General features: G+C 40.2%; 1 protein-coding gene across 2 annotated transcripts in view; it reads left to right on the forward strand.

The window, feature by feature from the left end:
- Positions 1 to 14178, forward strand: part of LOC132911162 (elongation of very long chain fatty acids protein 6-like) — a 153862-nt gene that overhangs the window by 112616 nt on the left and 27068 nt on the right. The gene's annotated exons all lie outside the window — the stretch shown is intronic.

Here is a 14178-nt window from a genome sequence, read left to right on the forward strand (position 1 = left end):
CAGGTTGACGGTTGTATCGCGTTTGAATTGCAGCACGGTAAGTTAACGAGAATTGAATTTCAACGGAGGAGTTGCGGAGTATGGGTGCCGGCGGCCCATTCTATGCATTACAAATCCCGCTCCGCCTTTGAACGTGTCACGTAAAAATTAAGAAAAAAACAAGAAACTTGTTTTTTTGTGGACAGGAGATCGAGTTCTTTATTTTTTTTTTTTTTTTTCAATTTATACAATACCGTTTTCGGTTCGCGATGATACAATTTTTTTTAGTACTTAAGTTAGTTAAGAAATTTTCTTTTAGACTGAGCTGGATGATTTGGAAGGAAGCATTTATATTCCTTTATTCGTTGGAGTGGGAGAAGGCTTTGGTCTTACTTATCATATATTTCGGAGAAGGGCTAGAGTGACCGAATGCCACCCAGGCGGCTGAGAAAGGATGCTGACCGGACGGTCACACGTGATAAGGCGCTCGGAATTTTGGTTTATCATATAGCTGCTCGAATTTCACCTGTGACATTCCCCCCTTCCTAGATTGAACTTGGTCCCTCAAGTTGTCTTCAGAAGACTTTTGTGGAATCGGACTTGACGTGGCTTGAAAATTACAGCTGGTTCCTCCTCTTCCTCGAGGTGGTATGTGTCGGTTGGAATATGGATGTTTGGTGTCGAGGCCAGGGTGCTCGGTACTGGTGGGGCTGTCGCATTGTGGCTATTGATTACGGTTTCATTTCGGCAGCACAATAGATTGACACATAATTTGTTCGGTATACATTTCCTGATGCATTCGGTTACCCCTATTTTGTTTAATCCATATATACCTAGTGTGCCTAATGCTATGTACCCTAATGTCTGGAGCGTGGTTAGTCCCCAATACTGTACATTTTTGATTCTATGTTCGAAATTAAGGGTTTCTATCTCGTCGCCTATTTTATCGATCGTGGTTTTATAGCCTTGTAAATTGTCTATTACCTTTGGTGCTCGCTCGAGTTTATCTAACAGATGAGTGAAACTATCGTTTGTTTTGAGCGCTAGGGTCTTTGTTTTAATTTCGTATTTGACTTCGTTTTTTATTTCGCCTATACGCATGTGTTCGTCTTTGTACAGTAGATCGCAAGATGTATTGGCCCTTATGATAGAAGCCTGGTCAAGTTTTTGCACGGTATGTTTCATTTGGCAAATTGTCTATTTCTATCGGATCTGCCGGTATCGCAATGTAACAGTTGCTAGTTTTGAGTGGTATAAAGCTAATGTCTTCGATCTTAAGTACAGTTATTTGGCAATGTTCAATGTGAGGTTTGAAGTTTATTATTTCGCTGCGACAATCGGTTTTTGAGTTTCTGTCATGAATTGGTAGTGTTTGTTTGCATATAGTGGTTCCGGCTTGATTCTTACAAAGTTTGTTGAGATATTCGATATCAGTGTTTATAAATAAAAGACCTGAGGTTAAGTATATCTGATGTTCGACTACTGGAGCCAAAAATACTCCATTTCTCTTACTCGGGATAGGATATATCTGTAATATGTTCCATTCTGTGTTAGAGACTAAAGGTACTATGATTTTGAAGAATATTTTGTCGCCTATTGTGAAGATTTTAAGATCACTGATGTCGAGTATAAACTGAAAATGTTCGGTTTTTGCAGAGATCGCGGTGTTGTACATCCGGTTACCTATTATCTTGGCGTAATTTTTTAGAAATTCATCGGAGTCGAGTATTTGTGGACTAATTATTCCTTGTTTGCCTAATATCATGACGTTAAGTATTTCATCTAATTGGAAGTGTAAAGTTTGCATTGCAGTGTCGAGTTGCATGATCATCTTAAGTATAAATCTATCGATATTTGCCTGCCATTGTTGTTTTAATATATCGCTATGTGATTTTTCTAAGTGGTTTAAGTTTTCTGAGTTTACAATTTTTTTGATAAATGCTGTTTGATTCGCTATTATGGTTTTGATTTTATTATTGTCATCGAATAGTTTGTCCATATTCTCGTTTATGAGCGTAAGATCGCCTTCGTCGAGAGTTCCGAACAAACTTTTCGATACGGAACCTATGATGTTGAGTAAACCTCGTTTGCTTCGGGTATGTGTTAACGCTTTTAAGTGTTTCGCGAGTTGTTTTAGATTATTGATACGATTTTGTAATCCGTCTAATTCTTCAGCGTATTCTTTGCTGGTTGCACGTGAGTCTATTGTTAATTTATGTGATTCTATTGTGCTTATCTGCTCGTATATGTCGCTAGTGTCTAATCCTACTATAACATTCGCAGTATCGCTGTACAAATATCCTTTTCCTATGTTTTCTACGAATACAGAGTTTCTTTCTAATGGAGTAATATTTATTTGCGCGGATACTATTCCGGCAAAGAGGAGCGTCGACCTGGAAAGTAAGGTTTTAAACGATTACCGTGTATTTTTTGTTTTGAATCAAATAGTATGCAGTACATACTTTATCAATCGTGTACGGTCCTAACCATTCCACATCAAGCTTATGCCCTTTATGATCGTTATGTATTAACACGGAGTCTCCTTCTTTGAAAACTGATTGCGGTTTTATAATTTTACGTTTTTGATCGCGCTGATATCGCTGTTTACTTTTGATCGACGTTTCGCGAGCGTGTTGGAGTCTAGAGTCCCATTCTTTTTTGCGGAACGTGACTTCGTCTGCGTATGTGCGTTGGGGATTCTTGGATATCGTGGAGGGAAGATTGGCTTGGTGTCCAAATGTGAGTTCGAACGGCGTGTAACCAGTGGAGTCGTGTATCATTGTGTTATATGCAAGGCATACAAAGTTAAGTTGATCGTCCCATTCTTCGTCCGAATTTCGCTGTATCGATTTTAACATGTCTGTTACTACTGCGCGTGTTCGCTCCAACGATCCGTTACTTGGTGGGTGGAAGGATGTCGTTTTGATATGTTTGATTTTGAACGCGTCTTCGTACTGTTGCATCAAACTAGATATAAAATTTTGTCCGCGGTCGGTTAGTATCTTTTTTGGAGCGGAAAAGATGTAAATGTAGTGATTCAAGAGTGCGTTCCAAATTGTTTCCGTTTGCTGAGTTTTTAGTGGCACGAGTATTAAGTATTTTGTCAGTTCGTCATGTATGGATAGATGATCATGTACTGATTGCCTTTCTTCGTCTTTTTCAGTGGGCCTAATAAGTCCATAGCAATTTTATCGTTTGGTTCGAGGGGTGTGTCGGTGATACAAGGTTCTTCGCATGATTCTATATGTTGTTGTATGCGTTTCATCAAATCTGGTGCTCTGTGCCGTTCACGAATGCGGTCGTATGTCTTTTGTATACCGGGGTGTCCTACTAAATCGTGATTTTCTTTTAATAATTCGTCTATTTCCTCGTCGCTATATGTTTGGATTGGTTCCCATGCAAAATTTAATTCTTTTACGGTGTCGTTCAGGAATAATAAAATTCGTTTGATCGCGTTCTTCTCGATCTCTGTGAAACTGTCGTCTTCTCGTTTGTACGAATAATCTCGTTTAATTTAGTTAACCACTCGATTCTGTCGTAATTTCCTAACTCTGTTTTGGATAATTGGTAGAAAGATTTACGGTTCGGAGTCATTTTGAGGATTTTGGGTAACACGTTGGTAGATTTTTCCCAATCGTGATACCATTTATCGAGTTCTATGTTTGAATCTTCGCGTTGTCTGGTCAGAACATGTATTCTAGATAGTGCGTCGGCTGCAGTATTATCTTTTCCTTTCGTATATTCTATGTCGTATTCATATTCTTCTAACTTTAATCGCCATCTCATCAAGCGTGTTGAGGGGTCTTTGCAGTTCTGTAGCTATTTTAGCGCTTGGTGATCGGTTCGGATGAGGAATTTCCGGCCTAACAGATATTGTCGGAGGCGTTTCACGGCCCATACTATTGCTAAAAGTTCTTTTTCTGTAGTGGAATAATTTCGTTCCGGTGGGTTTAGAGTTCGCGAGATATAACAACATGGATGTCCGTCCTGTGACAAGACCTATACCTTCGTTACTGGCGTCAGTCGTTAATGTGAATTGTTTTGCAAAGTCTGGGAATTTTAGTACGGGTGATGAACAGAGTTTGTCTTTTAATATCTGCAATGCTTCCTGGGTTTTGTCTGTCTAATGAAAGGTGTTTCCTTTTCTGTAAGTTCGGTCAATGGTTTCGCGATTTTGGAAAAGTTTCTGATAAACTTGCGGTAATAACCTGCTAATCCTAGGAAAGATTTGATGTCTGTGGGATTACGTGGCTGTTTGAAATTGCTAACGGCTTCTAATTTTTTTGGATTTGGCTTTACACCTTCAGCGGTTACTATATGTCCGAGATATTCTAATTCTGGTTTGAGAAATTCGCATTTGTCCGGCTGTATTTTGAGTCCGATTTCGCGTAAGCGTTGCAATACTATCGCGAGGTTACTCTTCAATAGACTGTCCGAATATTATGATGTCGTCTAAATATACGAAGCAATGTTTATTTATGAGTCCTCTTAGCGTGGTATCCATCATGCGTTGAAATGTTGCAGGTGCATTCTTTACACCGAATGGCATTCTATTGTAATGATAGTGTCCTTGTGGTGTGGAGAATGCTGTGTATTTCTTGGAGTCTGTATCCATTGGGATTTGGTGGAATCCGGAGGATAAATCGAGGGCTGAGAAGAATTTTGCGATGCCTAGTTGGGATAGTATGTCGTCTATGTCAGGTAATGGATATGCGTCTTGGTCAGTTAGCTCGTTTATTTTTCTAAAGTCTATTACAATTCGCCATTTCTGTTTCCCTGAGGCGTCTGCCTTTTTTGGTACTACCCAGACTGGTGAATTGTAAGGGGAATCAGATGGTTCTATGATGTTCTTTTGTAGCATTTCTTCAATTTGTCGTTTGATTTCTTCTTTGTGGCATTCAGGCGGTCGGTAAGATTTTGTGTTAATGATTTTATTTTCTTTTAACGTTATTGTGTGTTTAGCAAGGTTAGTGCATGGTAACAAGTCGGTCTCTAAATTGAATACGTCGAGGTAAAACAGCAATATCTTTTCGATTGGTTCACGAAGAGTTTTCTCTATATGCGAAAGTCTGACTGAATCTTTGAATGTGGAGACTTGATCGTACGTGTTTGAATTTTCGATAAAATTGGTTATTTTGGCTGGGCACTCACCACCATTGATAAAGCATATCGTTGTCGGTTTCCCTTCCAGGTAGACTGCTTTTGACACTGCTTGTTTTGGAGGTACGTCGTTTTCCTGTTGCAATAAAAGAATATTATTGTCAAGTTTCAATTGTTGATTCGAGAGTTCAAATTTGAATTTAGATAGGGCTGGTAAACCGAGTATACCGTCTTCTATAATTGGAAAGTTGTCTTCTAGTACAAAGAATTCTAGAGTTTTGTCAAATAGTTTTACCAAGGCGTGTTCGTTAGTTTTAAATTTAGTTCGTTCGTTGCACTATATTGTAGCTTATTAAGTGCTCTGCGGAACCTGATGATGTAACTTTCCACGCTTTCGTCGTGACGCTGTCTCGTTTCGCGTAGCTGGTCTTGCTGTTCCCTAACGGAGTCTTGGGTGGCTACGTTTCGTCGTAGGGGATCGTAAAGGTGTTCGTATTCGTTGATTGGTATATTACGGATGGCCATTGCGGCTTTACCCGTGACTTTCCCGATTTTGATCATTTTTAATAATAGCGTTGGTTCGCTACACACGACTCGTATTTCACGCACTTCGCGTATGAATTCCTCTACTCCGATATCCTTTTGGCTGTTTAACTGTGGAATGCATGTTATCGCGTCTTTGGCCCGTAAGCTCGGAGAAGGGAGTTGCGGTGGACGATCTTCGTAAGCGGGATGATTGCCTGCTTCTGTTCAAATCGGAGCGCATGGTGGGGAAATTCTATCTCTCGCGGCAACAGATTCGTCCATGGTAATAAAGGATCCTACCTCTGTAATAATGTCGTGTCCTGTTTTCATTTTGGAGATATTTTTGCCTAATAGTTCTATTTCCGCTGTACGCTTCTTATTTTCACTGTCGGCTATCCGTTGTGTCTCTTCTATACGTCGCGTAAGAAGTTCAATTTGTTTGGTAAAGTTCTCGCTTTGCTTTTGTATCGCGTCGAGTATACTACGAATCGAATTATCCGTAACTCCGGTTGCGGAAACGGTTTCGGTTTTGTCTCTTCGCGATGTTGACATGATTTTAATAAAACTTAACGAGTCTGAAGTATCGTTACTTCTTGGCCTCGAAACGCTTGAGAAACTTGGTTTTCTCGTACGGTAATGTACAATTGAATCCAGATTTCTAGCTTACCGTAGTAGCCATAGCCGTTGAGGAGGTTTTTCCTCTCTGGTTGCTTCTGGATTCCGAATCTTATTCGCATCCTTGCTCTGCGCTGACCGTAGTCCTCTCGTCTGGTTTCGTTGTAGTGAAACGTTGAAAGTTGCTGCAGGGCTTCGTAGTACCAAAGATTCGTAGTGGTCCGCTGATCCTTCGATCTTCAATGATGCGCGTACGCCGAAATCGTTATTTCGTTTACACTGAAGCGAATGGATCCTGGCAGGATCGCCAAAAATGTCACGTAAAAATTAAGAAAAAAACAAGAAACTTGTTTTTTTGTGAACAGGAGATCGAGTTCTTTATTTTTTTTTTTCAATTTATACAATACCGTTTTCGGTTCGCGATGATACAATTTTTTTTAGTACTTAAGTTAGTTAAGAAATTTTCTTTTAGACTGAGCTGGATGATTTGGAAGGGAGCATTTATATTCCTTTATTCGTTGGAGTGGGAGAAGGCTTTGGTCTTACTTATCATATATTTCGGAGAAGGGCTAGAGTGACCGAATGCCACTCAGGCGGCTGAGAAAGGATGCTGACCGGACGGTCACACGTGATAAGGCGCTCGGAATTTTGGTTTATCATATAGCTGCTCGAATTTCACCTGTGACAAACGCGTCTCCGTGTCGTGAAATGATGCGATATCGATATTGCGGTATACAGTTACCCATACAACACTCGACAAAGCATTCCAACCTGGGCGACATTATTACGATAACATATACGTTCCCTGATAACGTGACACACGACATGGGTATAATATCAACGACGTGCTCTGACGTACTCTGTCATCCTGTCGTCCTTTGGTCACGCTATTTTCACCTCGGTCCCGAATGAAATTCGCGTGTTGTATTTCTCGTCTGGCGTGTAAGTTGCGGAATAAGAAATACGCCGCTCTTGTCACGTAAATGAAAAAGATATTTAAGAAAAAAATAGAAACTATTTTTTTTTCTTGTTTTCGATACACTTCCGAGCTCTAGGCGTAACTATTCAAGACTGACTGGGATGATTTTAGGGGGAGTATTTAAATTCTTTTATTCGTGGGAGTGGAAAAAGGCTTCGATCGTATACTTCTGAGAACGGATTTAATACTCACCGGATGTAATACGATGGTCACTCATGCTAAGGCGCTTGGAATTTCGCTATCTTATCGCTGTGCTTAGTCGGATTTCGTCTGTGACACTCTCAGCGAGCACACGATGCCTTCCTCGCTGCGGCCACCTGATTGAAAAGTTATGATCGTGCACGGGGCCATCGATATCGCGCGCTTGTCGTTTATAAATGGGAGGTAAGCGACCGACAACCAATACTGATGCGTACGTTGTCATAGACGCCACACAACTATAGGCAGAATTTGCTGTGTGCTGTCGACAGTTTTTTGCGAATATCGCGGTAACTGAGCGACACCGCTTAGTCGGTTATATGTGCAGGAAATGGAAAAAGTTGTCCAGAATCGTGCTTTCACACCCCTCGCAATATATTTAAAAATCACCGAAATCGCAAAGATCGAGTACTATCTGTACATGTACCAGTGTTACCATGTACTATGCCTTACTGGAAAGAGGACTAACAGGACGGCTCAGAGGCAAGAGAGGTACTGCTCTATATTGTTTACGCTTTCCTTATATACGTATAGCTACTTAGGAATTTGCTAAATCCTGAAATTTTGATTCCTCTGAAAATTATTTTTGCCCCAGCGTAATGTCTGCATATATAGCCAAAGATCGGATCTGCGCGTGGCCATATATCCGAAGAGGTGACTGTTTAAGAATTGAATTAAATTACCCGACTCGTACTCACTATGTCGTGTTCTACGGTACCATGCGCGTATCAAAGATAAGAGCGAGAAGCAGGCAGTGCGAATGAGATAGAATATCTAAAGTGTAATAAGATATTATATAAGATAGGGTCCCAGCCTCGTATTACGCATTTCGTTAGTTTAGTTAAAAGCTGTTGGTTAAATATAGCCACGTTTCAATATCATTTTGATCGCACGAATCTCAATAATCTGACTAGGGCCATTTCGTAATATATGTCGGGTTATCGTTAAGATTAGGATTAGGGTTCGAGGCGTGTAATGAATCTTCACCGGAATTATTCATCGTTGTCACACAATCGAGGTAAACTTTATTAACACAAGAATGGATGTTACAAGATTGGCAAGTGGCCACGGTAATTAGACACTAATGACAATGACCTTAGGTTCGATAACGTATCCGCAGTCAATGGGATAACAGGTGTTCTTTGCTCCAAAGTCTAAGTCGGAGTCGACTTCTCGCAATACAAGGATTACTTCACTAACTCTTTATTGAAACGTGGATTATTCACCGATCGTACAGACACTAGATAACTGGCTAATGAAACTGCAAGGAAGGGAATGACTTTCCGTCACGATGACGCTGCAGAGGAAAACTATGATGGGGTGTGCCTAAGGGCACGAGATCATCGGATTCGTCGAGGAAAGCCTCCACTCGGAGGGTGAGGGAAATAGACGTTGCTGTTAATTGGTTAATTTCTATGTTGGTGGTTAGAAAAGTATGCTAGCCGCCCTTGAGAGAAAGTTCCTAGCAGGAAGCGTCGTACGTGAGGAAAGCAGATCTCCCGTATCTCGCCGTAGTAGGTGACAAATTTACGGACTGTTAGGATAAAGACTGTTTTCCCGTTTGAAGGACCCTAGTTAACTAAATCCTAAAATTTATAGCGGGTCCTCAGCCTAGCTGAACATATACTGTGAATGATGCATCGATACATGGCAATCATCTTGCCCGAAGAATAGGGACTGTGTGTGGCGAGCCACGGGGCAAAGGCCGTTGGAATATTTACTGTTAAGTGTCGGTACTTCTATTTCTTTAAAGGAGAGCTATGCAATTCTATATCTCTGTTAGGTGACACGATTATCCCGTGACCGCGGCTACGTTCGGCGACTAGTTGTCGCCTTGAGCCCAAGCTCATTATCGCAAATCTCGGACAATTGTGTTTGGGTTATTTTGTAAAGGCTACAGTATTGTGGGTTTTACGGGCGGAGAGGTGTCCCCCTTTGGAATTCTTTGGAAAATTCCCAATATTTTAATCTTTATAAGTTAACCTTATTATAATTGTCCGAGATTTGCGATAACAATTTAGGAGAACAAATAAGGAGATTTCCTTTTTTGTATTCAATTTCGTAATCATATTCCTCGAGTTCCAATCGCCATCGCATGAATCTCGATGAGGGCTCCTTAACATTTTTTTAGCCATTTTGCAGCTTGATGATCACTTTGAATCTTATATTTTCTACCAAGTAGGTATTGTCTTAGTCCTTTGATTGACCATACTATTGCTAGTAACTATTTCACGGTTACGAAATAGTCTTTCACAGGAGGATTCGAGGTTCGGAATATGTAACAGCGTGGATGTCCGTCTTGGGAGAGTATTGCTCCTAATCCTTCGTTATTTGCGTCTGTTATTAATGTGAATGTTTTTTCAAAGTCCGGGTATTGCAGTACGAGAGCTTCACAGAGTTTTTGTTTCAGTGTGTCAAATGCAAGGTGTTATTTATCGGTCCAGTGGAATGGAGTGTCTTTGTTTATGAGATCTGTCAGTGGTTTCGCAATTTTAAAAACGTTACGTATAAATTTTCTGTAGTACCCAACGGGTCCCAAGAATTTTGTGAGTCGCGGTTTAAAAAATTCGCATTTAGTCGGTTGTATCTGTTGAGATATGTATAATTTTCTGTGTTGGGCTGGGTTACATGCGTAGTAGAGATACTTGTATGTGAATGGAGTTCCCTGTTAACTGACGAAGAGTGCAGACGTGCCAGGTACCCGGAGAGATCTCTCCGTCGAAGCCGAAAGTGGAAAAAAAAATAGTGCCACCGAAAGTGCGAAAAGCGTGGAAAACGGGGAAATGCAACGAGTGCCACCGCTCAGGATATCAAACATCGGCGAAACATACGCCATACACAGGGGCATGGAGGTCCAGGAGTGCACAGAGGACGAAATGGATGTCACCCAGATGAGTGACGACAGAAACACAACCAACAACAAACTAACAAAACAAGACGAAAGCTGGAAGGTCCTAACTCCCAGCAAAAGAAGAAAAATAACAACAAACGCAAATACTAGGAGGGCTGCAGAAACAGAAAGTAAGCAGTGGCTCCAAGAAATTCCTCTACAAAACCCCTTCAGCGTACTACCACAAGAGAAGGAACCAGACACAGCGGAAAAACCAACACACAACACCAAATCACCACCAATCTACATCGATGCACAAGTAATAGACCCCCTCCTCGAAATGCTAAACAATACGACAGGCAAAGAAAATTACAAAATCAAACAACTAAAACTAGAACAAATAAAAGTGCAAACGAACACCCCAGAAACATATAGAAAAGTGGTAAAGCTGCTAAAGGAAAAAGACGCCGGATACCACACCTACCAATTGAAATCGGAAAAAAGCTACAAAGTTGTAATCAGAGGATTACACACAAGGACGAACACAAGCAACATATGTGACGAACTAGCCAAAAACGGACACCTGGTAAGGGTAATAAATAACATAACAAGATTGATACCAAACAATCACAACCGCTGTTCCTAATAGAACTAGAACCGAACAAAAATAACAAGGAAATCTATGACATTAAACAAATCCTAAACACAATAATCACAGTTGAACCACCCAGACACAAAAAAGACATATCACAATGCATGCGGTGTCAACAATATGGACACACAAAAAATTACTGCAACAGAAACCCGGTGTGCGTCAAATGCGCAGAAAAGCACTTGACAACGTACTGCCCATACACGGGAAAAATAAACGAGGTAAAGTGCTACAAATGCAACGGAAACCACCCAGCCAGCTACAAAGGCTGCCCAGCCAGAAAAATACATCAACGTAAACTGTTTCCGCCGCTTAGAAGCAGAACATATAATTACCATCACACACAACAAGACAGCGCAGAAGCTGAGACACCAATAAACGTACAGCACGTAAAGAACATCAACCTCAATAATATCAACACCACTGGCAGTCGAAGCTACGCGCAAGCAACCAAGGAAGTAACACCCGTAGCCAACCAAAACCACAACAATAACACCAACGACGCTACAGAAATAAAAGAACTATTAAAACAATCCATCAAAAGCACCGACATGTTAACAAGAACGATAAGCGAACTAAACGAAGCATTCAAACAGCAATCATTACAAATCACAGCTATGATACAACTGATAACAACCATGCTAAGCAAAAAGTAAAAACGGACATACTAAAAATAGCTGCCTGGAACTCTAACGGCCTACAACAAAGGGCCATTGAAACCAAAGCATTCCTATACCACAACAACATAGACATACTACTCGTATCAGAGACGCATTTCACAACAAAAAGCTACACAAAAATACCGCACTATACCATATACGATACCAAGCACCCCTCAGGAAAAGCACACGGAGGAACCGCAGTGATAATAAGAAACGACATTAAACACCACCTACACAGCCAAGTTAGTAAAGAACACATACAAGCAACTACCGTTACCGTACAAACTAGCAGCAACCGTCTACAGCTGTCAGCAGTATATGCACCACCGCGACACAAAATTACAGCACAAATGTGGGAAGAATACTTCCAACAACTAGGCGACAAGTTTATCGCAGCAGGAGACTACAACTCAGAGCATACAACATGGGGATCAAGAATCACTACACCTCGAGGCAGAACCCTGGAAAAACACATCAGGAAAAACAATCTCAATATATTATCCACAGGAAGACCGACATACTGGCCGACAGACCTAAGCAAAATCCCTGATCTACTCGACTTTGCAGTCACAAAGGGACTAAATGGAAATAAAACAAATATAGCACCCAGCCTCGAGCTTAGCTCCGATCATACACCCATAATAATAACATACAGAAACAAGCCAATACTCTACAAGAACCCAGAGACACTATGCAGCAAATCCACCAATTGGCAAACCTTCAAAGAAATAATCGAGAGCAAAATCAACTGCAACATCCCATTGGAAACGCCCCAACACATCGAACAAGCTGTAACAACACTTTCAGAAACTATACAAGAAGCAGCAATTTTGATTCAGAAACAAACACTCCACCATAGAACAAATGCACAGGCCCATCAACGAGATAATACGCACAATAGAAAACAAACAATATTCTACAGCCCTATTCATGGACATAGAGAAAGCATTCGACAAAATAAACCACGAAAGCCTAATACAAACAATCAAGAAACAATTCCCGGAACAAATATACCAAATAATAAAATCATACATAAGCAACAGAACCTTCACAATAAAAATCAAGGACGCACACTCCGAAGTCAAAGACATCAAAGCAGGAGTTCCGCAAGGAAGCGTCCTAGGACGCATACTATACACACAATACACGGCCAACATTCCAACAACTACCAATAGCAAAATACTGACAAACACGGATGTCAAATACCTTGGACTTCACATAGATACACACTTCATATGGAAACAGCATATCAAATCAATAATAGACAAAATACAGACAGCAAGGAGACAAATGCACTGGTTAACAAGCCGAAAATCCAAACTAAGCACAGAAAACAAACTAAAAATATACAAAATAATCATAAAACCAATCTGGACATACGGAATTTCACTATGGGGAACAGCAGCAATGAGCCATATAAACAAAATCGAAACAACACAAGCCAAAATCCTTAGAACAATAGTAAACGCCCCGTAGTACGTTAGAAACGAGGACATACGGAAAGACCTGGAAATATCAACGGTCAAGGAAGAGATTACCAGACTAGCAACAAGATACAGAGTAGGAATAGAAACACACGCGAACCAGCTGGCAGCTGAAACGTGCAATACTACAAACATCGCAAGAAGATTAAAAAGGAAACACCCAATAGACCTCATAAAAGATATAACTTAGAAAAAACGAAGCTGGCACCCCGCTGGAGGTAGCCTCCCACATGCTATATTTATTTTTATTTTTTTTTTTTCACCTATAAGATATAACACTTTACCAAATGTCCTTCACGAGAAATTGTAAAAAAACCAAAATAAACTAAAAAAAAAAAAAAAAAGAAACCGATTAGGGATGGGTCGCAGAATTTCTTTTTGAGCTGAAGCACGAGGTACTGCACGTAGGAAAACGTTGGGCCAAGCTTATCTTCTTCGGAAATATCAAATTTACGACACCTTCTGTTTTTGACATACGAAGTGCATAGAGAATCTAAAAGTATTGTTCGAAAATACTAAAAAGAATGGTTGCGACCAAGCTAATGGGTCCGATTCAAAAGTAACCTCTTGTATTCGAACATGGATTAGAAAAATACCTATGAATATTTTCACATTTTTGTTTCATCGTATTGGTCGGAACAAAGCTTTCAGAGTAAATTAGAATATTTAGAGTAAGAGGAAAGGCATTGTTTTATTTTAGAATTGAACAGTATGTTTAATTTTGAAATTATTCTTTTGTCCTTCTAGGTTGATTATAAAAGCATTTAATAAATATAGTCTTGATTCCATTATTAGTTTTTTGAGCTTACAAGTTATGGACTTGAGATATTAACTGCATTTTAACCGATTTTATGTATGTACAGAAAGTTAAATAAATATAAGATATGTCATGTCTTTGACAAATGATACTAACCTTCAGATCGTTGGAGATTTGCTAGAAAAGGCTATCGCAAAATTGAATTTCAAGGTCAGAACTACAAAATAACACAAATAATAAGTGTTTCCTGAGTTGGTTTTTAGCATAAGCAACTTAATACTTTCCTAGATGGAATACTGATAGCCCATGAAGCGGTCGTGGATGCCATGCTTAGAGGGCGTCAGGAATACATCGCCGTCTGCACCTTCTGCGAGCAAGTGATGCCGGCAATAGAGCT

The sequence above is a fragment of the Bombus pascuorum genome, chromosome 10 (genome assembly GCF_905332965.1).
Source record: "Bombus pascuorum chromosome 10, iyBomPasc1.1, whole genome shotgun sequence".
NCBI classification, from domain to species: Eukaryota; Metazoa; Arthropoda; class Insecta; order Hymenoptera; family Apidae; genus Bombus; species Bombus pascuorum.